This window comes from Lonchura striata, chromosome 11 (genome assembly GCF_046129695.1).
Source record: "Lonchura striata isolate bLonStr1 chromosome 11, bLonStr1.mat, whole genome shotgun sequence".
Lineage (NCBI taxonomy): Eukaryota > Metazoa > Chordata > Aves > Passeriformes > Estrildidae > Lonchura > Lonchura striata.
The window spans coordinates 15962808-15989075 of NC_134613.1; the positions used below are offsets into that span (position 1 = coordinate 15962808).

At 39.2% G+C, this 26268-nt stretch overlaps 2 long non-coding RNA genes across 2 annotated transcripts; both read left to right on the forward strand.

The window, feature by feature from the left end:
* The first annotated feature begins 574 nt into the window (after positions 1 to 574).
* LOC144245862 (uncharacterized) lies at positions 575 to 26268 on the forward strand. Its single transcript, XR_013340670.1, has 5 exons — positions 575 to 593; positions 850 to 929; positions 16132 to 16257; positions 23439 to 23530; positions 25875 to 26268. It is a non-coding gene; the product is annotated as an uncharacterized LOC144245862 (long non-coding RNA).
* Positions 2787 to 16134, forward strand: LOC110474282 (uncharacterized). The gene is made up of 3 exons (XR_004148742.1): positions 2787 to 2820; positions 10547 to 10601; positions 16123 to 16134. It is a non-coding gene; the product is annotated as an uncharacterized LOC110474282 (long non-coding RNA).

Here is a 26268-nt window from a genome sequence, read left to right on the forward strand (position 1 = left end):
CTTTATGAGTGCTGGTTGTGCAGTCAGCCTCCTGAACAGTGCACTGAAAATCAAATTCCCACCATCAAAGTGCACGTGGTCTGAAGAACTGTATATTGTGCTAAAGAAAACTGTGTGAAGATTCTTAGCTTGTCAACTGAATTAACATTAATTTTTGTTGGCATGACACTGTAGCAGGAGTTATATGCAGTTAACAAAGTAGCTCCTAAAAATGCTGATTTTTTTTTTATCTTTGCTCTCATGTGATACCATTGACTAAAGCCTTACACTTAATGTATCTCAAGAAATGTTGTGGAATCTCTTGACCTACTACACAACAGTCCAGAAGTGTTAACTTATTTAACCAGGATGTATCTGAGGTATTTCAGCATCTGCCTTAGAACATGCACATAGCTGTAATCGAAATCTGGGGTGTGGGTTGTGTTTTAGATATCCACAGCTTATCTAATCAGGGTGCTTATATGACATGCTTAGTTACAGCCATATTACTGGTTTTCATCATAGGAGTGGTAGGTGCAAAGCTATTAAGACATGGCCTGCAAATCCAGATCAGCCACTGAAACACCATGTGAAACCTGGTTGGAGCGATAAAGGTATTACACAAACAAACTGGGCATTTTTGGGGTAGATGTATTGACTTTTGTTGAGTGGGTGAAATTTAGAAAATAATACTGTGGATCTGAACAAATGACCTCCCAAGTGAGCAGTGCGTCTCTTAGGACAGTGACCTGTCCTCAGCCTGAATGGGTACAGGTGCCCAGGGCTGGCACAGCAGGGGCTCAGAAGAATAAGAGGGTACTTGTAATTGGAAAATTAAATTGTAAAATGATTAGCACCTTCTTTTCATAGCTGGCCACTGTGAAAAGATTTACACCACTGAAGTTCTTCAGAAGACCTGCATGCTGGAAAATGCACAATTCTGGGAGAAGGTAAGGAGAACCAGCTTCTCACCACAGTGCAGCATCCCAGAGAAGTTTGCAAACGTCAATCACAGCTGGAGCCTGTATTCCCAGCCTGAGGTAACCCATCAAATTTTGCTCCTAAAGGGTCATTTTGCTCTTAATCAGTTCTTGCATTCATGCCAGAGAACAAGCTGACAGTCAATCAGCTTAACTTAAAAGAGAGGGTGCAAGCTTTGCTGTCTTCAGTCCTGTGAGGTTGTGCTGGAAGAGACAGTGTCTGCTTCACCCTTCTTCTCTGGGGTACTGCAGCTTCCTATGGATTCTAACTGATGGCTGAGCAGCACAAATTACACATCTGATTGTGTCATTACTGGTGTTTTACTGTAGTGAACTGGTCTATTGTGCAAGTCTATGATTGCACTGTAATCAAAAATCCATATGGCTTGGGAATACAGGATAGGATAACAATCATTAGTGTAAGGTCAGCTTGAACCCTTAGGTGTTGAGTTGTCACCAAAAATATTTGGTTTCCCTTTAATATACTACACAGCAGATTGCCTTCTTATTCTAAGTGAAAAACTGATATTGAATTAGAAGACCTTGCTCTATATGAAGGAAACTCAGAATACTTAAAAGAGGGGTACATAAGGGCAGTCCTATAGAATGTGATATATGAAACAAGAGCCAAGTTAAAAAATGATTAGCTGTTTGCCAGCCAAAGAAAACACGTCTCTGTGAGACCTAACCTGCCTACTCCTCTCCTAAGGCTCATATACCACCTCATGGGAGCTCTGCAGTGGAAATGTACATTTAATTCTGATTTGTTTTACTTGGCAGTTGTATTCCTCCAACCTTACTGATTTCAGCATTCAATATTTAATGATGCATTTCAATAAAAAATACCTAAGATATTAGTCAATCAGTCCTGAAAAATAATAAAAATATCATTTCCATTTAATGACACATGGCAATATTCCCAATGATTGATTCAGAAGAAGACTGACCAGAGCTGCACATGGTATTATAGAGTATAGGTAAGTAATATTTTTACACAGTGGCAAAAATATATTTCTTATTTTGTTCTGTATTCACTCCTGATTATTCTTTCTTTGGCTTTTCTGCGTGAATTTACTCTAAGGGATGTTGAGTGATTTGGAAAGAAAAAGTTATGAAAACTGGTCAGTATTTTGGGTCTACTTTGAAAAGCATAAAAAAATCAAACTAGGTTTACTTAGTATATTTAAAAGTAGTAATTTAGAGAACAAGTAATTTACTGAACTTCACCAGAAAATCACAGATTTGACAAGTCCTTGAACAATCTATAGCAGAAAAATTTAGGACTGGTGTGAGGTATGTCTACACAAATCTGTGAATGTATATTTGGATATATTTTGCCATAGGTCTTTGAAACTCTGGCCTCTGTTTTATTAATTTTGTGATTTTTTTCAGTTGTGAGAACAGGAGAAAATTATTTGGTATTTACCTTGCTCCTTCACATGCCAAACATCTCAAATTGAAATAATTTCTGTATTATAGTGACTCAGAGAAACTTAATGCATTTTACTCACTTGAATGTTTTCACCATCATAATACTTTTGTGAACTAATTAAGTGTTATTAACCCCATTTTACAGCTGAAAAACACAGATAAGAGAGATGAGAAATGCCATTTTCAAAAATGACCTCTAAAAACCATGAGTGCGAAAATTCAGGAACCCCTTTTGAAAGCAGATATCAGTCATTTTGCCAGTGTGTCCTAAGAAATTTAGGAGTTTTGGTAATGCATCTTCTGATTCTTACTTTTTAATTTAATTTGCACTTTGGCCATATTATTTCAAAATGAAAACAAATGTGTACTTTATTCATCAGCCATCAGATCTACTAAGAATAAATAACACAATACTGACTTCGCTGTGCTGGTAAGTGCTATGCTTCAGCTGTTTATTTAGTAGTGATGCTATTTATAGAAAGCTCTTAATGTGATGGTGTTGCCAGTTACACAGATGTCCCTTGAATGCACTCTATTTTAAACAGAGGTGAAAGGCTAAGGAAAATATAAAAGAACCCACCTTTAATATTTCGATTTAACAATAACAAGCAGGGTGTGGCCACCCTGAAACTGCAGCTTGTCGAATGCTTGGGAGAAGGGAAGGGTGGGAAAGCTCTCTGCTCACCAGTTCCACAGTCTCGTTAGTAAAAACACATCTGACACCAGTGATTGTGGCCTGAGAGATACAGTGAGAATGGGTGGTGCTTTCAGTAATTGCTGTGAATAAACAGGCTTTCTAGTATGTAGAATGTAGCCATGGGATAAGCAGCTTTATAAGTGTCAATGTGGTTATATTTTAGAAGTTGTGAATGAAAACTCAAGTATTCTTGGCAGTTAAAAAAAAAAAAAAAGTTTAAATTATTGTTTTTGCCCAAGGACACTGTGAGACTCTGGGCATAAAGCTTATCAAGAAAGTTTCTTCTTTGTGCTCAATTTGCTGTCCTTAAGCTGGGCAACATAATATTTTCAAGTGTTTAAAATGAGACTTACTGGCTGCAAGTTACAGTTGCTCCTATTTATCAGTTGTTTAATAGTATATGAAATTCAGAGGAACGTGGCAAGGTCAAAGAGAGAAAAAATGCACATTTTACACATGGATAATCCTCCCTGGAATAACTGCACTTTGTATTCATTTGGTTCTGAGGTGTTCTTTTGTATGTGTGTGTTCTTGTTTGGGGGGGAGTGTTGGGGTTTTTGTTGTGTATTTGTGGTTCAGTTTTCTTTGTTTTTAGAGAGTAACAATCTGAACTTTCTGTGAACTGAAAATTTAAGGCTTAAATAATAAGTATTTACCTGAAATCATATTAGTAGAAGCTAAGATAGTTTCATCCTAGCCCTGGAGAAAAAAAAAAAATCACATATATTTCCAGCCAGAATAGACTTCCAGTAACCAACAGTTACCCAAAACTTGCTCTCCAACATATGAGGTCACCTGGAACAAGCTCTTGATTTTTTGAATTCTCCTTTTATTGGGATTTATTAATTTAGTTCTGATTCAAGAGGAATTAGAAATGAAGAAAAAAATATGAGTGCTGTATAGAATCACAGCTAATGTGTTCTGCTATTCCAGAAGACTCTACCAAATAACTTCCATTCTGTTTTATCTAACTATGAAGGAATTTTATTCTGAGAAAAGGGAGTATTTTTCAGAGTGTATAGCATGGTTGAGCGTCTGCCATAAAATAGACTGGTCATTCCTCCAAAAATGCTACAAGCAGGTTGTAGGAGTCTAGTATCTAGACAGATTTTGTCTGGGCTCATTCAGCACATGGAAAAAATATTTCATCTCATTTCTTCCCAAACTGACAACACAAAGCCATTTCATTTATTTTTCCTGACATGTTGTTGTGTTGTTCAATACTGAATGTAGTGTACCCTGACTTTGGAACAAGCTGGTAGGATTGAGCAAAACTCATTCCTTTTCACAGTTAGAAGGAAAAATGAGATCACAAAAGAGAAAGTTAACTACAGAGCAGTGATTGGGCTCCTTGCACAGAAATGTCAAGCACACCTGAAGCAAATTACTCTGGTAAGGCTTGCTAGCCACATACCATACAGCTATTTTTGTTGCTTTCTATATCTTAAAGTCTCCTACAATAAATCCTCACCTAGTGAGAATCTAGTGGGTTGTCAGCTTGAACAAATTATAATTCTGCTGATGGCACAAAATAACTGTACCTCCCCATCTGGGTCATCTTCTAATCAAAGCAGGAAAAGATCAAACCCCTTCCAGAGATAAACAGCACTAAATATATGCAGGGAAACTAAATATTACAACTTTTTGCTCCTGCAATTTCCAGTTGTGTGGGGGTAGGGGAGGAAGGAAGACCTGCAGCCAGCCCAGGGAAGGCTCAGAAAAGTGATTCTGAAATGAATGGGAAGTGCAGGGGTGTAAAACTTAACTATCTTAGACAGGAGTCAGGCTTTACTTGAAAAAGGGAGATCTCTCAGAGTTCATCATTGAAGTGTGAAGGTAAAAGGAGAACAAGGTGCCTTACAAAGATGTTCAAAGGGTGCAAAGAGCTTGACTTACTACTATTCTTTTGTCTCTGTGATTCTCTTCAATTTCATAACCATGTTAGCTGCTAGGAAGAAAAAAAAATCTATTTTTACACTGATCCAATTTGCTTAACACTTTGCTCAAATTGCTGCATAAGCAGCACCTGAGAAAAAAGTAAATCAATGATGGGAACATTCAGGAAATGCAATGATAGCAGAGGATCCTGATAAAATGAGACCAGAAAATCTGCAAGCAGAAGCAAATCCATCAGAAATGTAGGACCACCAGACTCTCTCCAAGAGAGTCTATTTTGAAGGAATTAGCAAATAATCTATTAGAGGTCTATAGCTCTTATTTTAGTCAAAGACTACTGCAAAGAGATCAGAGTTTCCCCAAATTTATAGCTGACAAATAAAAGGTCTTTTCATATAAATCTTATCAGAACTGGGATTGCTGCTTGCTTGCAGTGGCTCAGATGAGTGGCAGGGAATTATCAGTTTTCTCTCCTGTCTTTTATCATCTTTTGTGAACCAAGATGTCTGCAGATGCTTCAATATCTGGGCCTCAAAAATAATTTCTACAAAAAAGAGTGCCAGTAAAATGTGACCACTTAAGCAGTCATAGAAAATGTGAAGGGCAGAGGAGATGAGTGATCCCTCAAAACTGAAATCCTAATTATTGTTAATCAACCATGAATTAGCTGTGAGTCACAGCACATCAGGGATGCAACCATGGGCCTCAGGACATCTGAGCTTGTTTCCTGCCTTATGGTAGATCCCAGTCTCTGAAGCTGGACAAGTAATTTAATCACTGTTGGCCATCTCCAGCAGGGGTGATAGCTCCGACCTTTTGCCTCTGTTGCCTCTGCAGACTAAAGGCTCCCAAAATGTGGCAGTCTGTAGCTACAATGCCTAAACTCTGTACAGCCTGATTAGACAGGGGCCCCTTGCACAGTCATCTGGCAAACACCATAACACAGTTCATAAATAATCATGTTTTACAATAGCCCTTTTCTTCAGTTCCCAAGGAGAAGACGTAACACTTTGTGTTAAAGGAGCAACTCTCATCTGGTAATATTAAAAATTATCAGAACTGCTCTCTAGTCACCCAAGAAGTCAGATGAAGTTGTAAAATCCCTTTCAACAATTTGGTGTGATTTTAACCTGTCTTCAAGTCTGAGCTTGGAAATTCTTCCTTTGAAGAATATTCCTTTGAACAACTAAGGTATGAAATTAATTTCTCAAAATGTTCATGGTCTTTCAGGGTTCCAGGTTTTGTTCTGATATTTATCAATGCCTTTGGCTTGCCAGAGCCTTTCTGGCTTGAATTAATAGTTTAAGAGGGAAGGACAAAGTCAGCTATTGCATGTACCTTTAATGCAAAGAGAGTTATTGTATTTGTACTGCAAAATTACAGCAATGACTATCTGAACTATCCAGGCACAGAGAGCTGTATTTGTCAAATACTTATGGTATGATTGAACACATGCTCAAAGTAAGATCTTTGTTTAGTAAATACTGAATATTCCCTAGTCCTTTATATCCCGTCGTCATTTCCTTTGTACAGCTTGCAGCTGTACTTTCAAGCCAATGTACAAAAGTAATTGGTTAGGCAGAGTTCAGAAGTGTGTTTAACTATGTAACAGAGATATTTTTGATGTTTTTTCCTCAACAAAATTCACGGAGCTCTATATCCAAATTATTCTGCATCCAAAGTGGCCTACACCAACATCTTCTGTGTATAAAACAGTAGAATCATTCGTTATCCATTAAGTGAGTATAAATATACTGTAATGCACATATAAATTTATCACTATAAATACATATATATATATATACATAAATATATATTAAAAATAGGGAACTTGGCTACCATGTAGTCAGTTTGTGGTTTTGGAAAGCCACAGGCTTTAGGGTGGAGGTAGCCATTGTATTGCATTAGCTATTTTCTCACAGTTTAAAAAGCAGCAGCTCAGAACAATTTGGTCCAGAGAGTAAAACACCCAACAGGGAAGCAGTTCCTCCCTGTAGACCCATGTATTTCACCAGGCCTCTGAAAAGAGGTGGGTGGAAGAGGATGCTGGCTAATTCATAGGTGGTCATAGGTTCCTGTGAGTTGGGCAGGAATGGGAAAAGAGGGAAATTGTGTAGGGGTGAAGCCTTGCAGGAAGGAAGATACACTGAGGAGGGTGAGGAGGACTGTTCACCCTCAGTGTTCACAGACTTGCTCCATGGCAATGCCTCTGTGTGTGTTGGGTTTCAGAAAAAACATGGAAACCACAATATTGCAGGGTGGTTTTGTCAGTTTTGAGTTGTGGGCAGAGCACACAGGTTTTGGATTGAAATCTTTATTGTATTTTCTGCACAATTCATATTGAAATGGGTTCCTTTCTTAGTGATTCTTTTTTCTGTTGTGTTGTTCCCCCCCTGCATGTTTTCATTCTCTGAGTTGAATGTGCCAGTGACTAATGCTGACAGAGTTAATTAATTGAATAGTAAACATCTGTGTTAGAGCTGCTGCCTCTCTCAATTCTCACTCTCTTTTTAAGCCCTGCCAGACAACTTGGGCTGTGTAGGGCTGGACAGAAGAGGCATTTGGATATTGTTAACAACTCTAAGTTAGGAAATATTGAAGGTGTAAGCACCACTCAAGTATTCTGCTGAACAACACTTGCAAGGCAGCATGATTCAGCTCAGTGGCCTACAGGTGGAAGGCAAAGCATTATTTTCACTTTTTTTGCCTTTTAGAATTCATATGGGCTTCAAAGTCAGGGGATGAAAAGCTTCAAATTCTGAAAATATTTAAACTCATTACTTCCCAAGAGTTGTTCTATAAATGATAACAGAAAAGTCACAGAAAAAAAAAGTAACTAAAAAAACTCCAAACAAACTGACCAACAACTTAGATGAGGTGGAATTTATGGTCAGTTCTCTGGAAACACTCCCAGCCTATGCATAGCAATCCTGAATGGGTAGTGTTCAGCAGGCAGCATCCTATTTTTCATCCTTACCAACTTCAATTGTTGTGATTCATCCAGAGATGGTTTTTTTTTCCAGTGTTAAGATAATGGAACAGCAAAATCTTCCATGAATATAAAAGTCAGAGCCTCTGACTGAAATTTAAAATATTCTTTTGAAAGAGTAGCAAAAGAAAGATGATAAACAGCATTATCACACCAAGGAAAGCAACACATTTGCAGTGTCAAGAGTATCAAACCAATGATTAGCAAATTCAGTTTCAAATAAACCTCATTATAAATTATAACTATAAAATTGCTTTCAAAAAATTACTTCAAAACTGAACCTTACTCCAGACAAATAACTGGAATTTGACCTTCTTGTAATAGCTTTATTTTTCTCTTTTTACTTTAATTCATTATGATGTCACCAATAAATACAACAACCTGTGTCTTCTGCCAAAACACTTCACAAAATGTTATCTGTATTTCAGGGGAAATGGGGAGATGAGTTTTGTTTGTTTTTCTTCTTACAGTGAATTTAAAAAGAAAATAAATATTATTTAGCATGTATTTTATAATTCAACAGTCAATTGTTTTAGGTGTTTCAGTGCCAATTAATTTACATCACGGATTATGTTGCAGGAATAAAAATGCTTCAGAAATGCTCAGACCCTGGATCACAGCCCACAGCTTCTCAATCCTATCCCCTGGTGGGAATTTAAATATAGTGCTCCCCCAGGTGCTCCTATTGGGTCAGCAGCTCTCCTGGGAGCTCTGGGGGAGCTGCAGAGCTTTCGCCCTGCTCACAGACACCATCCAGCTCCAGGAAGGGAATATCTACTTAATTTTCTTCAGGCAGAATACAGACTAGCAGCAGATCTGTATAATGGCTTTTCTGCTGCACAGTTCCTCAAGGCTATGGCTCAGCTGGAAGCAAGGGTGGGTGAGTCAGCAGTCTGCCTCTGTCCTTAAGGTGTCCTTATTCTGTGCACTATTTAAGCAATAAAACTCTTGGATTTTTCATTCAGATCCATGATGTGTGGTGGTGAGCATACTGCACTGCTATTTCCAGAATAAAAAGTTGTCAGTGTAGCAAGAAGGGTGGTTCTAGCAGCACAGATTTTAAAGAGTAATTTTTTTTTCCTTTTCTCAAGACTCTAGATTAAGCTCTCTCAGTGTTATCTGGCTCTCTCACCTGTTCCAGCTGCACTAGCAGGATTGTATTTAGTTTTCAAGGTTCAAGGTTACCTTGAGGTTGGACTCAGACCATGGTCAAGAAATGTAAACATGTGAAAGGCATGTGAACACATTTTGGAATTGCCATATGGTGTTCTTCCTCCCCCCATGCTTACTAGTGAAAGCCTGCTGACATTTTTGCCTTGATTTCTCTAGGAAAGAACAGATAAACAACAAGACAAAACTGCAGCATAGTCAGGCTTAAGTTCAGACGAGCCTATATCACTCCTCTGAAAACCTTAATCAGGCCAAGCTTATGTGGGACTGGTGTTTCCTGACTTATTGTTCCTGTCTGTCCTTTGTGAATCATAGAAAGAAACATATCCCAGTGCTGTCAGAGATGCATCCAGGCTGCTTTAACTTGTTTACAGTGGTTCTTGGGGTATGTCTGCATTGCTCAGTAGAGATACCTGTTTTGGCTACAAGCAAGTTTCCTCCAGAGCCTGAACCAGTACAGCTGTGCCAGTGGGGCTTTGCATCAGACTAATTGTCATGTGCTGCTACTTCTGTGTGGCCTTGTTCTGGGCTGTACAGCCCCACTGCCTGCTGCAGGAGAATGGAGGTAACTCTCAAACAGTTCTGCCATGTGGGGCACAAAGCTTTGCTGTCTTCATACATGCTCAGGGTTTCTTCTAATTTCAAACTTTATAGTCTCAGTAAATGCTTCAGCTTATTTTTGCCTTTCATTCTAACAAACTGACAAAATCACAGAGGCAAACTCACATCCTTCCCCCAGAGAAATCAGCCCTCACTGTTGCTAGGAGTGCTGAATTATGATCATGCAATGGGAAGAGTTGTGGATCTTCCAATATCTTCATTTCTAATGAAAGATACTGCCATCCAACAGTCAGGCATGATGCAATGCTCCTGTTCTTGCTCTGGAGAGTCTCTTCTGATGATCAAAAAGCCCAGAATCATTCAAGGATTGCCCTGGAAGCCCCAGTGCTTACTGGGAATGGCTGCTCTCTGTCCTTTTCTCCTTAGCTAGGTTCTGCTAGCCCAGAACCTTCCCCTTTGCACCTCACTGCTTTCCAGACAGCATCTGCTGCCCACCAACAGTGGGTTGTATGGGCTCTGAAGAAGGCAAGAGATACATGTTTCAAATCATAATATCATAATAGAAGTATGGACTTCATAGGACTGTTGCTTTGTACATCTCCAGGGAATTCAGAGCTGTATTGCAGTGCCCAGTTTCCATAGCTGACTGGCTGATTTAAGGGACTCAGTTCCATAACCAGGTCTCCTGTGCAACATGTGACTGGCTGGAGGGTACCCCACATATTGACTTCAAAGTAAAGTCATTCACCTGCAACTTCTAAAAGTTTAAATTTAGTTTGTTATTATTTGGTTTATCTTGTCTGAAAATTCCCCTGGTAAAAACACTGTGCTTGCTTTTGTCAGCTTCCTCAGCTGCCTCCAGTCCATTTGAGCTGTACCTCTCACCACCCTGGTTCATGTGAGTAAGTGGTGACCCAGAATCACCTAAATCAAGGTTAAAATTTCTATTGAGGTTTCTCTTTCTAAATTTTAGCCACATTTTCCAAGGTAAAGCTCATCTATTTCTTTTCCTTCATTCTTATCCTTGCTTCTTTTTTCACACTTTCAGGCACAGCTCTATGAAAGCTGGTTTCAGTGTTGATGTAAAACTTTAACAGTTGGCATTTGGTCTTACTCCCACTCAACATTTCTTTATTTCTTTAGCTGTGATCCTACAACTGTGTGTGGGCTTGTGTTAGAAACCGGATCACTGAAATGGTACAACATTTATCAAGGCAGGGAGGGAGGAAGGGAGGAAGAACAAACTTCTTAAATTGACTTCACCAAGGTCTCTTAGAGGATTCACCTTCCTTCTCTTCCTGCATGGCTTTCTCTCCCTCCTTCTCTATCTTTGCCCACCTGAGCAGTCCCACCTGCCACTTGTAGATCACATTTCTTGCAATCAGCTCCTCACACCCTGTGTTTACAGAAGTTAACAAAGTTAACACCATGTTAACAAAGTTTTCTGTCTTTGTCTTGTGCACCTTTTCACCAATACAGAGAAAAGTGTACTTGTACTACTGAAGCACACAGCACACAGGAAAAAAGAAAAACAAAACACAAGCAGCACATCAGGTTAAACTAATTGCAATTCTGTATTGTAAGGAGGATGTGTTAATGGGGCTTTTCAGACAAGTCTGTTTGCCTCCGAGTGCTCTTGGGGGATGCTGGGTGGGATAATGTTAGAATTTTCACATGACCAGAATTTCATTACATCATTTGTTAGCATATGGAATGCCACAAGGGAGTTCTACTTTATTTAACATAGTAACAATGAACAGCTGGCTGCATTACAGTCTTCTGTGTCAGAGAGGATACAGTCAAAATATATTAGTCTAGTTTAAAACATTCAAATTACTTTTTTGTAGGCTGGCCAGTATGCCCCATGAGTGAGCAAAAACAAAGAAAAGACAACTCTATACTGGAAATAAAATGTCAAACATAATGAGAGCCTGAGGTCCAAGCAGAAGAAATGTTGCTGTGAAAGGTGTTAGAGGGGTTTAACCTATTTAAGGGACATGGTTTTTAAAGGTATCTAGTTTCCAGGACTGCTCTGTTGTCTAGCAGGACTTTTAAGCCAAGATTTATACATGATACAATGTTGATATCACTATTCTGATAAAATTATGATTTTACTTGCCTGAAAATTCCAGTGTTAAAATGTCAGCTATTAGCTCCTTTTGGAGCTCTGTGAGTTCAGCAGGGACATTTGATCATTCCCAGCTACTGGCATTGCCTTGTTTGCTGGGGTTGTTCTGAAGCACCTCTGCTCCCTTCCCCTGCAGCCATGTCAGACAGCATCAATGCTGCTGCAGTGAGGCCACTAGACAGCTCTGACAATTTTGACATGTATTCTATAGAGAATTCTAGAACCTTCTGCACATTAGCACTGTGTGATGCATCCCAAAAGTTGGCATGTGCAGTTGCAGCCCCTGTAATGGCTAACAGACTGTGAGCTGCTTCTTTCTCTGTGCAGCCTTTATCAAGTTTCCTAGTTTTTCCAAGTCTCAGCTCGCCAACTAGAGAATTAGGATTGAGCATTCATTTTCTCATGTCTTTTAACTGATGTGATATTCCATAGCAAAACAGAAATACTCTGCACAAACTCCTGTTCATGTAGGATTTTTAGTGGAGTTTACTCGAGTACATACAGTATTATACAAGTTAATAATAGGAAGAAAGATGTCACTTCTTGACAGTTTGTGGTATTACCCACAGACTTTTTCAGAGTGCTCTGCAAATGTAGTTTTACAAGCTGAAAAGGACATTGTGTTCCAACAGCTGCTATAAAAGATCTTTTTGTAGTATTAAAACATGGGATTGACAGGAAGCCTCTTCTCATGATTGGCTTGATGTTTTGTTGTTTTAGGTATGCATGCTTATACCTTGACATTGGTATTTTCTAATAGTCAATAGAATAACACTGCCACTAGCTTTTCTTGCCATTAGGCACAGTCAGACATATTCAGCATGTCCATTCTTACAGGAGCTGGTGGCTTTGGGCACTGGTGTTTGCATTGCTTTTTCCCCAGCTCACCTGCCATTCCGCTTTGGAGGCAGATGGCCAGAACAAAGAAAGTTTCCAGATTTGGCTTTACAAACTGCTGAATGAACAACCACTTGAGGTTTTAGTACACCACTAAATGTAACTTAATCATACTTAAATGGCCAGATGAAAGGGGATTCAAAAATTGGGAAGGGAAAGAAAGAAGAGCAAAATGCAGCAATAGTCTTGAGGTATCAGCCTCAAAGGAGGTTTTCAAAAAGACATTCATGTTTAAGGTTGAACAATTGGGTAAAGGACTGAATGATATGTTACAGATTTTTTTTCCTTCAGAAACAAGGCATTGAGAGGGAAATGTTTTCCTCAGCCCCAAAGTGAAATGAACCAGAATTCATCTTTATAGTACCTCTGAAACAAATAGAAAGAGAATGACATTGTCTCACGTCTTACAGTCACTGATGAGAAGGACTGAAGGTGGTCAGTGTGGGTGAAATTTGCTGCTGAGGTACATAACTGACAGATGCACTTTTGGAAATGGACTGGAAAACACAAAATGCAAAGGCTCTGCCAGTCTGCAGCAAGAAAATTCCATTCCAGCCTTTCAAGCAAGAGATGTTGAAACACAAAGCTCCTGCTCTTAAACACAGCTCCTTGCGCAGAGGTGTTAAATCAGTTTATTTACCTAACAGAAACATGACTAGAATCTGTGAGGAGGAAGGTGCCTGCCTCCTGCAGCATCCCAGCTGAGGAGACAGGCAGCAGGACATGCAGGCAGTGCTGGTTAAGGGGGGAATGAAAACAGTAACTTGATTCAGTCTTATGATGGGAATAAATTAATTAAAATAAGAGATGGAGAAATTCATGTTGATTTGAACATTTCAAATCACAGAGAAGACACAAATGTAATAAAAATTTTATTGTCTTCAGAATAATGGGAGATTTATTACGGTTTTTGTATAACAGAAAATGCTGTAATTAAGACTGCACTATAAAAACAAGTGTGACAGAGCTATTTTTAAGCTGCTCAAACTCCTTGACAAATTCTCCTTCTAAGCTTTCTTGCTTCCCCCAACAGTGGAAAAAAATCATATGATGTGACAAAAAGTCATAATTGCAAGCCCTAAAAAAGCTTGTTTAAAAAAAAAAAAAGTAGAAAATTAAATAAAATATATATTCTGATTCCACTTTGCATAATTTAACAAAAATGAGTTTTTGGAAGCACCACAGTAGGGCTCAATGGGGAAAAGTAGCTCCCATATAGCATTTTTCTATGCCTACATTTTTAGATAAAGAATAGCTTGACACAGTTGTTGCCTAAAAATATGCATCCTAAATATTTCAGCACTGAAGAGCTAACATTTATTGCTTGGTATTCCCCTTTTTGCAATTTAGCATTGCCCTTATAATAAGCTTTGATGTATCATATCACTTTAAAATGTCACTCTTCATTATTTGGTCAATGCATGTTTTGCTATATAGGGATGAAACTAAGCAAGGCTTAATTGATGATTAAGTTTATCTATCTGCATTATTTTTGTAAATGATCCCAGGTAAGCTCTCCTACCTGCTGGGAGGATACTCAGTAGTTAGAGCTGTAGTGCTAAATAGCCTGCAAGTAACACATTTTATAAACATTTTATAAACCAGAGGGTATTTAGCCTCTGTGTTTTCATTATAGCTATTTTCCAGACACCAAAAGCTGAGTTTGTTTTTTGAGAGAGACTCCACAAGTATAAACTAGAGCTTAACTTTTTATTATTTGTAAATGTTACATGTTTTATTGCTGGAGAGCTGTATCAAAACTTTACACAGGACATTGAATTCAGTGCTGGTAAGGTAAAATGATCCATCCTCCCTATGTAGAAAGCATTACATCATGAAGGGATGGAAACAAAGAGCTCTGAGGGACTGGGATAGGCAAACTTCCCTCCACTCACAGGAAATGGGTGAAGCCTTTCTTGAAATTATTATTCAGACATTTTGTGCTGTGAAGGAAATGTCTCTTGATAGCACAAGCTATTAGTTTCCTGTTGTGAACTAACAGTTTTGGCATAACCAAGAATGGACAGGAAGGGCAAATGATTGGGGGGTCATTGGAAGAATTTATTTTAATGAAAAGACCAGACCAAGTAAGGGGTCTTTTGGCCTGAAAAAATCCCTGAAATTAAAATGTGAGAGGGGGAAGGGAGAAGAAAAGGGCTCAGATGCTGATTTCTACAGTGGAATTAAATATTAATAACACACAAAAAAAAATGTTCCCCATGAAATGTTCACAGGGTTAGCAGGGGGAACTCTGTTGTTGGGCAGGAAGTATTGCAGGGGGAGAAAGCCCTTTGTGTCCTACCTAATCAAGAGCCTAATTCAACAAATATATATCCGGCTTCTACACTGAGGAAAGCAATTTTTGGAAGGTTTCACAGATGTGGAATTGCTTTTTTTTTACAAGTAAGACTTTATAACAGAGGCACTTTCAAGTGTTCTTTTTCAAGCAGGGTGTATAAATAGCAGTGCCAGCAGGTCCCTGTACTGCCCGAGTGCTGGGCCAGCTGAGTGTGAACCTTCCAGGCAAAGGGAGCACAGGCAAAGGCTCACACATGTTCCTTCCCAGCCTGCTGGGGCAGAGCAGGAGAGAGGAGGAGGCTTCCCTGGTCCCTCCTGAGGTCTTTGGGGATCTGTGCCACCTCCACAGCCTTGCTGAGGCCATGCCAGGACTGCCCTTCCAGGTCTGCTGTTGGCTCTCCTGTGGAGGGGACACTGCAGAACTGGTCACAGCTCCAGAGCCTCCTCCTGCTGGAACATCTCACCCCAGCTCTCCTCTGGAGGGGACACTGCAGAACTGGTCACAGCTCAGAGCCTCCTCCTGCAGCCTCCCAGGGGCTGGAGGATGGAGGGCTTGGCAGGGAGCACTCGCTGAGCTCTGCCCTGTCACTCACAAGGTTTCACTAGCAGAAGCAAAAAGTAAATCTAAAACTCTCTCCAGTGTCACAGGCTTCTTTTTAAGGTGGCAGCCTAAGTTTTGCTTCAATCATTCAAAGTGCCTAAACGCCGTTTCTAAAAATCTATGGAATCTGCTTGGACTTCTGTGTTACGTACTTTTGGAGCAAGCATTTGCACCCTTGAAGAGATGATTTTGATTGTATGGAAATTCAGGTTGTAGAAAATGGCTGCCTGGTTCAGAAAAATCATTTTTAAATGAAAAGAGTTACTTTGGTTTTGCAGAGTCTCAAAAGGCTGCCTCTAAATAATCTTTCATTATGCCAAACCCAAGAGTTTGTAAAAATGTGTCTGAATCTGTTTTGGGATTTAATTTATATAGTATTTTTAAACCCATATACAACATTTCTGCTTCCCACTCTTAGAAAAATACAAACTTCAGTCACATTGGAATAATGTTTTTTTTTAACATCTCCTTTTAAATATTTTTGTTTCCATTTAGGACTGCCAGCATTACCATGGAAACCCCCAAAAATAAAGACATTCCCAGCCTTATGAGAGTACACCTGCAAGAGCAAGAACTGCCTATCAAAAGTGACTTCTTCATTATGGGTGTCACCTAAGGACATTTTGTGCAGTCAGTATGACTTTTTCTTTCAAAATTTATTGAAATTATATTCTTAGCATTGATACCATTTGGTATCTTGCCATGGACCAGTAACAAATGTCTGTTACTATACAATACTGCTCTTTTTAATATATTATCTCAGTTTCAAGAGAAAAACCAGCTCTTGACAAACTGTACAGTTGAGTTTGGAAGCTCTAAAATATCAAGATGAAATAAGGACTCATCTCAGTGAGACAAACACGTAAAATTCAGATCTAATAAGCTGTTTTAATATAAATCATTCCACTGGCTTCAGAAGGACTTGGATCAGAGTTACAAAGAGAATTGCAAGAATTCATCTGATGCTTCCTAGTTAGAGAGGTGGAGCATATTTACTAGTGAGCAGTTGGCTACTATCAAAATAGATTTGGTTAGACTTTTCAACACTGCTAATTATATATATATATATTTTTTTTTTGTTACAGAATTAAACAGTTTGATCTGAAATTTTACAATTGCAATTAGTTTTGTGCAGTTTCCAAATTAACAACAAATTTTTTTAGTTAATTGTAATGGCTTAGCATTTATTTTTTCCAAGAAGAAGGCAGCTATGGTGGTAGGACTGAATTAAGATAACCTGCCGGTATCTATGAATAATGTTTCAAGACAATGTTCTTGTAATAACAAGCCCTCAAACCAACAAGATTTCCATTCTTTTGGTGCCTACTCTCTCTTCTTAACTATATGAGTTGTATATTCTGCCTGCCAAATTGTTAAAATTTCCAGTGTATGAAGGCTTTTGATTTGTGTAACTTTCTGCACTGTAGTGGCAATTTGACAAGTCTGCATCTGTAATAAGCACCACTGGGATATTAGAGACTTTTTTTGTTTGTTTTTCTGTATTAAGGACATTCCTAAACCAATCAAAAACTGAACTTTAAATGAAGCTAGAAATACACCTTTGGGTTATTACCAATAGCATAAGAAAATGACCTACGTATTTTTTGCTGTTGTTTGAGTATACTTATTAAGCATACTAATTTAAATGCACTCAGGTGTCACCAAGTTTTGCTTTTCACTGCTCTTTTAATGAGCAAAGTCCTTGACAGAACTGTTTTTCAGCATATACAAACCTCAGAAATGCTATCTGTAACATCTCCATGGTATGTCTAATACCAAATGATCCTGTTCAAATCAATGGACACCTTGGGAAATTAGATACTATTCCACGTGAAGAGGAGCATCAGACCTCAGCTCTCTGGGAGTATTGAAGTACTAAAGCAAAGAACAAATTCAGTCCTCAAACCAAGTGTTTGCAGTACAGAGCTGAGTCTAGAGAGGGAGGGATTCATTCAAGCAGAACATTTAGCTGTACATGACAAATCAGTGTCATGACTGTGATTGCACCGTCTCTGGCTATAATCTCATCAGGATATTATCATTTTGCAGGACTAGAGCTTCCTGTTGTACAAATGAAAAATTTTCCCAAAGAAGTCTGGTGTTTGTAAGAAAAAATCTTTCCAAAATTGCACAGGTACTATCAACAAGATACAAGACTACTGAAGTAATTATAGCTGAATTTACCAGCTTTAGGTAGTGCACTATGAAATTTCTGGATGTTTGCAGTCAATGAGGTTTCTGTGTGACAAGAAAAATGTTTCCCCAACAAATGCTGATTCAAATGCTATACAATCCCACTGCTTCAATTTTTGCTCTAGGCTAAGTAGATGATTATTTAGTGTTGCTACAAGCTGTCATATTACTTATGCTGCTCACCAAAGAGGTGGTTGTGTTTCAGAATTAGGTAGGGAGTGTTCCTGCATGTGTATTTGAGCCTAAAAGGACCATTTCAAAAGGTTATTGCCTATGTTTGTTGATACCCTCTAGAGCTAATTGTTGTTGCAGATAGCAGCAGAAGATGAATTTCCCTGTGAAGGTGGGTAGGAGTGGCAATCAGATGAAACTAGGAAAGGGTTATAAGTGTTTTAAATTCTGTGGCAAAAAGTTTGGAAACTGTGGATATGTTAAAGAATGATGAGTTACCATGCAGGGTTAATTTTTCAAGAACGAAGTGGAGAAATTATAATGAAATTAATTGTAGTGGAATTTGTAAACTGGCATAGAATTGAGGTCAGTCATTGTAAAATTATTCCTCTTCCTTTGGCTGGATGCTCTGCACAAGCTGCTATTCCCCCTCCTACAGTGCTAAAATCACTTCTTTTCATTTGTGCGTGCTTTCTGGAACTGATGAGATTAGAACAGCATAATACCACTTCAACTCAATAGGGAGTGATTGCAACTGCAAAGCATTTATTTATTTGATGTGAATCATTCTGTAACACATTTGGGTTCCATACTGGAGAGGAGGTTTGTTGTCTTTTAAATGTTTGCTTAAATAGGAGGAGAGAGAGGATGTCCCTGTCCTGCAGATTTACTTTGCTAATGCAGGTGACACACACCTCACTTCATAGTGCTGATGTATTGCATGGGGACATTCAGGATAGTTTCAATTATTCTAGTGTTCACTGTTACCACATCAAGTCTTTGCAGTTGTTTATGAGGATGTTGGTCAATGTAAAAAAGAAATCATAACGTAATATTAGTATCACAGAAAAGGTTAACAATAAAAAAAACAAAGAGTGGGTTTTGTTGAAATGCCACTGTCTGTTTGCTCCGCCTTGCTAGTAGTTTTTAAAATGAGCTAGACATTAAATAGCCACAGTTTTGTCTAAAAATAAAGTAGATGCTTTATGGAGAAAGTTTTGTCCTAATTAAAAGGATAGGTGAATTGTGGGGAGAACTACTTAATATTATGGTAACCATATGGTAACCATAATTACTTAATATTATGGTAATCATTTGACTTTTGATTGTATTACTGCCTCTTTAATGACAGTTTTCTTACACTAGTGCATAGCTTTGCTTTTTTTTTTAAACTTAGTTAACAGTTCAGATCAGAGCCTTTTATTCCAATTTACATACATGCCAATCATTCCAGGATAGAACTAACAATTGTATCATAGCAAGAATGAAACAGAGTTTGTAGAAAAAGAACATAAACAAAAGAATCTTTTTTTAGGCCAGTTAATATAATTGGAAAGAACAGGCAGGCTTTTGGACTCAAAGTCCTTTCTCTGGGTCTGAAAAGCAGTGGCAGAATCTAAGGCAGAAATGAGATTAGGCCCAATTCCTCTCAGTTTAATCTAATTATGTTAGTTAGGCCACTTGAGAGATAAGGGTGCTTAGCATGCATAGAGCAAAGCTCCCTCCCATGTTACAGCCATTGTACTCTGCTGGGAAAAGTTGTATTGCAAGGAGAGCTGCACAAGCTTGTACATCAGTTTCCAGAAACCTCCTGGGGTCCCTAATTGCTGGCACACACCCAGCCACACTGGCAGCACACACAGGCACAGGAATGAAGAGTCTGGAATGGCTCTGGACAAGCCAAGTTAACATCAGCACCCCAGGTTTGCATACGAGCTCCCTTGCACCTGCGGTATCCTCAGCAACTGCTGGGGAGCCCAAGTCCCCTGCAGCTCCCCCAAGTGCCTGGGGTTTTGGGAACCCCTCTGCAGTGTCCCCCTGAGCTGGTGTGTGGACAAGATTCCAACCAGGAAAATGGATGGATTACTAATATTCCGTGGAGTCCTTGGCCATCTGGATGTACTGCTACCACCAGGCTCATTTTTCAGCTTGATGAATGTAATGATTTTGGAAATGGTTGTGTCTGCTCCAAATCATTATTTTAACAATTTCCATTACTCTGGCCAGTTATTATCAGGGTCTTGGCCTTTTCCTTCAAAGCTATGTGTTTTTATGTTTCAAGATCTCTGAATAGTAACTTGTACATGTCCCTTTGTGTCTACTCCTCATCTTGGAACAGTTTACATACAGCAAATGCCTTTTGAATAGGCTTGTGACAAAGTGACTCAGGCAAATGCTGCTCTAAATTACCTTCCCACAGACACTGAGTAAAAAGGAAACAAGCATCAGCTCTCCATTTTGCTGGACAGGGCATACACACTCAGCACACAGTCAGGTGGAAAGTAATGTGACTTTCATAATGGTGTCAGTAGCAGACCCCAGCTGTTCCCTCTGATACAACACACATAGGGACTTCCCAGACAAGGCTGGATTCAGCTCCATTTTACTCTACAGTTTTGTCTATCTTCAGGGTTTTTCAGCCCCAACAGGCATCTTCTTGTGTATTTTAAGCTGAAAGAAAAGTCAGCAAACAAAAACTGAGTCTACACAGGCACCCAGAAACAAAGCTGTCATTGTAGGATATGCAACTGCTTTTTCTGAAGCATTGCTAAGTCTTATTCTCTCAGATCTGTACACACTGTCCAGTTCACATCTCAGACCACTGGAGGAAAAGAAAGTTCCCAAACGTGCTTGAAATACTAAAGTAGTCCCAGGAGGAAAAACCTAAACAAACACTATCCCCCTCACTGAACACACCCAATCCTCTCCTAACCTAGGCAGCCACTGACACTCTTAGCACTTCCTGCCAGCAACTCTGACTGTTCTGTTCTTCACAAGGAAGGCTTGCATTGCTTGTACAGTTTTTTGTCACCCCTGTGCATTGTATGCCTCAGTTACTGAGCCAGCTCTTCTGCTGATTCTTAGAAGGGCTTTCACAGAAAGGAATTCTTTATCAAAATGCTGCTGCCCTGAGACTAGGTGGTGACTAGTGGTGACTGGTCATTAGGTCACCCCCAGTGACTTGTGGTGACTGGCGCCATTTGTCACACAAGGCGCCAAACAGCAGGCAGACATTTTGGCAGAATGGCTTCTGAGTGACAACTTTCCCATTATCAGTCTTTACCAGTGTATGTACATATCACAGTAAAGTAGACCAGGCATCTCTAATTACCATTGCTAACTCACAAATTAGTTGGCATCAAAAGCTGCACTTGTCTAAAATTATCAGTTACCACCTGAAATAAGAACATTTCAAATGCAATTTCCTTGAATATATGGTTAATGATTTCAAATCTTAGAAAGCATATGCCAGTTCCTCCCCATCATACAGCTGCACCAACTCCACAGTCTTTGGATTCAGTTCAAATCTTGTTTTCAGTACGACAACTTTTGCCAACACTGTAATTAAGCAACAAGAATAATTCCAGTAATAAGAGAGACAAACAAGAATATCTTAGCAAGCAGGTAAAGATCTAAAGCCTTGGGAAAGTCTGGATAAGCTTTCAGGACAAATAGAACCATAGCAAATTAAGCAGATTTGCTTAAATTGTACCTGAGAAGGCCACTCCTAGAAACAGGTCTTGAGCCACAACCTAATTTCTCCTTTCCAGGTGGCCCTTGCAGGCAACCTGTATCCAGAATATCTACAAGTGCAATATTGTCACTTCAGATCTCATCAGTCCTTATCAAAAAGGCCACAGAACATCTTGTCTGGCTGGCCTCAAATTTATGGTCTCATCACAAGGACAGATGGGATGTGGGGAGGAGTCTGGGACAGGTAATGCTCAGGGCTTGCCAGTACTGCAGCATAAGGGTCAAATGCTGGGAGTGAAATTTAGTTTTTCTTCAAGTGTACTGATTAGTTCAGCAGTCCCAAATATGATCCTGGGGCCTGATCAAGAATTTAATTCAAAGCAGTAGATTTGTTCTTTAGGCTGTACTAAACTCACAGAGCTTCTTTATCCACTGGATCAAAGAAAGCCCAAAAAATTACACATTAGGTATGCACAGTTTCATAGCAAATGCAAATACACACTTTAAATGTCATATGAATGCAGTGGATTGCATTAACAGCATGCTGGTGGCCTACTTAAATACTAGAATTTTCTTCTTTTCAATGTATGTGTAATTTATAATAGCCAGCTAACATCAGGAAGCTCTTCATGCTCCAAGGCTGAAATACTTGTATATTATACTTGTACATTGTACTACCCCCAAAGACTAATAGTAAAACAAGATAGGGGAATTCACTCCCTAGAGAGAAGACTCCTCTAGGCTTTAAGGACACATAACTTCCAATTAAAGCTTTACAGAAGAGCTGATGCCTGCAGTATGACTAAGGCTCAAGACTACCCCAGCGTATGTCTGTCTGATGAGGTGCATATGGCACTGCTGAAGCATTACAAACATGTACCAGTAAATCCACCTCTGAATGCAGTTCATCTCTCTTGGGAATGAAGTTCATCTTTCACAATACAACATGGTCTTCTAAACAGAAGAAGAAAGAAAAAAACATTTATCATTCTTGTGCCAGGCAGAATTCAGCTTGAAAGAAACCGGATGAAATGTGTATCATTCATCTAAGGAACAAATCCACGCTACAGATTTGTCTGAGAGACAAGCTATCCATTTCAGAATGGGAGGCTTGAATTCAGTCCAACCAGAAAATGCAAGCTGAGTAGCATCCATTTATTCAGATTACTAATGGTTTCTTCTAAGATCACATTGCCTTGATCATTGTGTTAAACACTGTATATATAACCAACAAAAATTCCCATCTTTGCAAATGTAGGCTATCTGCCAGTTCCACAAAGGGTGTTTTTTTCCTAAATAGCTACTGCATAAGGGCTGCTGCCTGCAGAGCAGGTTTTGTGTGCTCAGCCTACTGCGATCATCAGGTCTGAGGGCACAGTAGATGGAATTCACAAGCCTTTCCAAGTCACCTCCTGTGCAAAGCTCTGAACAGACAGTCCCAGAAGTGAAGTAAGAAACAACTTCCCTCTCCGCCCCTTTGGGCAGCTCTCATAAATGCTTTTAGCAATACCTAAAACAAGAAAAACACCTACAGCCACTTCAGTGGGGCTGGCGGAAACAGAACGGAAATGAGAAAGTGATTAAGTGGAGAGCCAGCTTCACATGCAGAGAAACTTCCAACTTTTGTTCCTAACGACTTTTCAAAAACGCTTCAGTTTTGCTATTATTCCCTTTGAAAAAAAAAAAAAAAAAATCTTGGCTCATGAGCTCTCAGTGCCTACACAGATGAAAGCTGTGAGAGGCCTTAAATGACTTCAGCAGGAAACTACTGGGAAGGGGAGGGGTCTGTTTTCTGACAGTCCCATTACACATTTCTAGGAAAAATCTTTCCAAGTTCTGTGGACGAAAACGAAACAGAATTACAGCACTGCCTCTCTTTTGGAGACAATCAAAACAACACTTTTTCTGCTCCCATGCTGGAGTGCTGCAAAGTAATTCCCTTCTTTTTTTATCTCTCCTTTTCTCTTTCTCAGGATCGTGGGGTCAGGAATAGCACTTCAGATTGAAGAAATTGTTAGAACCGACACATTCCAATCTGCTCAGAAAGGACCCATGTTTGTTTCAGGTAAACTTGAGGAATATTTTGTTCTGCAGTTGCATTCATAATTCCTTCTGCTATTTCCCAAACCCCTCACAAACTGTTCAGTGAGCTCAGGAGTTTTCTGTTCAGTAGCAGTGACAAAGCACTTGACTACTGCAGGGAAGCTGAGCAATAACAGATGTCAGCCAACGTCACCCCCAGATCACCAGGGTGCAAGGTCATCCTCAAACAGTATTTCCATTTTCCCCCTCTTTGTAAATTGCTCTGGGAAAAATGTTATTTTTTAATGTAATGTAGTTAAAAATTAGGAAGTCACCACCACTTACACAAAGCTGGAATTCCTGGCCGTGTTGGGAATTTTAACTGATGTCTCCACCCAAGCAGCATGCAGAACCAGTGTAATGGCTAACACAATTCAGAGCTTAAAATGGAGTGATGTGGCAGCTCCAGCTGTTTTTGTAAGTCCGTACAAGAGGTCTTTGGAAGCATTAGAGAAGAAATAGAAATAGAGGTGAATTATGGCTTCTAGTCAGATGATGTGTACTAAGGAATACATGAGTGACAGTGTAAAAAGCAAGGTGGAAAAAATCATCACTGGACAGTATTACACGGTGCCATGCTCAGGACCAAGACGGCCACAAAAAGTGATGATTGTTGGGACATATCTAATGGGAAACAGATGCATTGTTTTTTATCTGTGCTTCTAGAAAAGGCACAGTCCTCAAAGGTGAAGATACACGACAGCCTGGGACAGACAACAGAGCTTTTGTTCTGATGAAGAAGAAAGGTTCTCTGTGAGCAGACTTGGCCCAACTGCCCTTAACAGTTCCTGTGACTCCATGTGCTCTACAAACCCCTCAGTTATCACAAGCTACAGCTCCCTGTTTATCAGCTCATCCAAGCCAACTCTGCAAGGGCTTTTTTATTCCCTGAGAACTGAGCTGTACTGTTTGACCAAACAAGTTTCCACCTTCTTTCCCAGTCCTAACACGCAGACACCCAAAATCACTGGCAGGGCACAATGATGGCAAGCATTTACCTAATTACCAAATATATTTCCATATAGTCCCCTGCTTATATAGTCCCTCAACTAGCTGCTAGTTCTGATGCAGATTGTTAGCAATTTAAAAATTCCTTAGTATTTAATGAGTATTTAGTAGTAATTTGGTAGATCTGCTGTCTATCTGGAGATGTTAGACACAAGGGATTTATCCAGTGAAGAGAATCATGATATAAACTGTGTCCTCTCTGAAAACAGAAGCTGATTTGCTGCCAACATCAATGCTTCATATTTGCACAGGGTACTGTGCTGTGTATTTAAAAATTAATTAAATAAATAGATAAGCAATGGAACTATTTGACAAGAACTACAGAGGGATGAGCCATTTAGTCAGACACTTCTAGGGCTTTCATCTCAAAAAATTAATATAAAAGGTTGCTTATAAATAATAAAAAAATTCTATGTTTCTTTGAAAAGTCAAAATACCCAAACCTCAGGTAGTGCATTTCTTCACCAACATTACAATGGCCTCTCTCAGAACATGTTAAACCTGTACATCCCAGTTCCATATTGGCAGGTGGGACTCACTCTGCAAACTAGACCTAACTAGGAACATTTTGCTAAGCACATTCTAAAGGTCTGTAATTCCCCCCCAGAAAATGGTCTGAGAATTCTGTACTTTCTGGAGTGGTGGAATTAAGGAGTTTTAAAATAATACGCTTCAGGCTTACAGGAGTCCTCAAACACTACTACAGATACAGTAGCATTTAAAATTACTAGGTTGAAATTATCATTAATCTGACTTTGACACAGTGCTAGCTTTGTCCTTTAGAAATAAATTTAACTTCATTTCACTCTGCCACTAACCAGGATTTTTTGGTTCTGAGGACAAAATGTATATCGTCACTATGACTGAAGCACATAAGCAAGCTGAGCACTTGTCTAAAATAAAGCTGTAGGATGTCAATGCAAATCAACAGTAAAAATCTATTTTAGAACTATGTGAGAAGTAGAATAACTTAGTTACTGAGCATCTAAATGAGTAAAAGAAATACTGTTTTGTAGCCCACTCTGTAAATTAAAGCACTTGCTTTTTCCCCATTGATAGAAAAAAACCTGCTATTTTTGGCATAACCCCCCCCCCCCAACATTTAACCTGTTATTTTTGATAAATAGACTTTGAAAAGAGCAAAATGGGAAGGAAGGCTTTAGTGAATCATGTAGGTTATAAATTTTTTTGGCAGCTGAAATTCTTTAAATTTTGGAATTAATAGTCCTGAGGTAGGAAGGCTAGTTCAGAGTTATTGAAAGAGAAGTGTCCAACTTACAGCATTTTCCTACATTCTTTATGCTCTGTTCTCTTGACAGGAGTGATTTTCCTTGGACATCAGTAATTAATGGAAACTCCAGATCACTTCAGTGAAACGCAGTCTCACATGAAAGAACCTGCAAAATCTCAGAGATCACAGTCTTAAAAGGACCCAAACCCAGTGAGCAACTGCATCTTCCATAAGTGAAACCTGTCCATCTTCTAAAATCACTCGTGGGGAGGAGATGTCCACAGTAACAGTAAACTACTGTAACAGCAACCCAGGAAAAATTATGGCTAAGGTAATACACCTTTGGGAAAAGCTTTTAAAAAGTACTTTGACTCTTTTTTAACATTTCTATCATATAGATTTACTAGATTTTAGAAGTCTGTTTTACTCAAGCTTCTTCCTGATCACCACTGTACATCTGCAAAGTATATTTATCATCCAGG